The sequence below is a fragment of the Gavialis gangeticus genome, unplaced genomic scaffold (genome assembly GCF_001723915.1).
Source record: "Gavialis gangeticus isolate Ggan-Ray unplaced genomic scaffold, GavGan_comp1, whole genome shotgun sequence".
NCBI lineage: Eukaryota > Metazoa > Chordata > Crocodylia > Gavialidae > Gavialis > Gavialis gangeticus.
This window is the reverse complement of record NW_017728993.1, coordinates 15,201,746-15,203,337: the sequence shown is the minus strand read 5'-3', so window position 1 is coordinate 15,203,337 and position 1,592 is coordinate 15,201,746.

Below are 1,592 nucleotides of genomic sequence, written 5' to 3'. Positions count from 1 at the left end.
CTTCTAGGGGCAACAAGATCAAGGGGGAGAGGAAAAAAAAAAAAGGGGGGGGAAATAAAGATGGGGTATGTGATCTCTAGGAGCCGTGCCTCGCCTTCCTTCTGGAGGGAGACAGATCCAGACACGAACATGTAAATACATAGATACATGGTCATGATCTCGGTGAGCCCCGTCTGCTCTCGTTTTACCTCCTTCTCCTTCCCCCTAGGCAACATGTAAATAAATGTATGTATACGTGTAAATATAGCGGTGTATTTACATATTTTTATCGTGATCTCTTTCCCGCTAGAAAACGTGTAAATAGGAATATTGTCATGATCTCGGTGAGACGCGTCTCGTTTGACCTTCATCTCTTTCCCCCTAGACAACAAGACTGGACATGGCTCACCGAGATCATGACAATATTCCCATTTATTTACATGTTTTCTAGCGGGAAAGAGATCACTATAAAAATATGTAAATACATAGACATATTATAATGATCTCAGTGAGCCCTGTCTAGTCTTTTCTAGAGGGAAACGGATCAAGGTAAAAGATATAAATAAATATAGGTTATAATGATCTCTGAGCCATGTCTAGTCTTGTTTTCTAGAGGAAAAGAGATTCATAAATTCATAGACATTAGGGCTGAAAAGCACCTGGAAGATCATGAGTCCAGCCCCCTGCCCCAGGGGCAGGAAGTCAGCTGGGGTCAAAGGCCCCCAGCAAGAGAAAAATATGTAAATAAATAGAGATTATAATGATCTCTATAAGCCATGTCCAGTCTTGTTTTCTAGAGGAAAAGAGATCAAGATAAAATATGTAAATAAATAGATATAATGATCTTTGTGAGCTATGTCTATTCTTGTTTTCTAAAGGAAAAGAGATCAAGGTAAAAATATGTAAATAAATATATATTATAATGATCCATATCAGCCATGCCAATTATTGTTTTCTAAAGAAAAAGATAAAAATATGTAAATAAATGACATGTTATAATGATCTCTATGAGCCATGCCTATTATTGGTGTCTAAGGAAAAAGAGATCAAGATAAAAGCATAAATAAATGCATATCATTATCTATATGAGCTATGTATATTATATACTATTGTTTTCTAAAGAAAAATTTATAAATGAAATATATAAAGAAAAATATATTATTATGATCTATGAGCCATGTCTACTGTTTTCTAAAGAAAAACAGATCAAGAAAAAACATAAATAAATGTATATCATTATTATTGTCTATGAGCCATGCATATTATATATTATTAGTTGCTAAAGAAAAGTAAAGAAATGTGTATTATGATGATCTATACAAGCCATGTTATTTCACTGCATATTATTACATTTTCTAAAGCAAAATAGATCAACATAAATATATATAAATAAATGTATAGTATATAATGATATGTTTATATATTAGCTATGCCTATTTTTATTATATAATTGTTTCATACCAATACCTATATAAACATAAAACGATATAATGATATGTCGTTATATGTTAGATATATAATAAAATGTAATTTTAAATGTAAAATAATTATTTTATATACATAGCTAAAGATATAAAGATATGGTATTATTATATATCAGATGCATATTATAT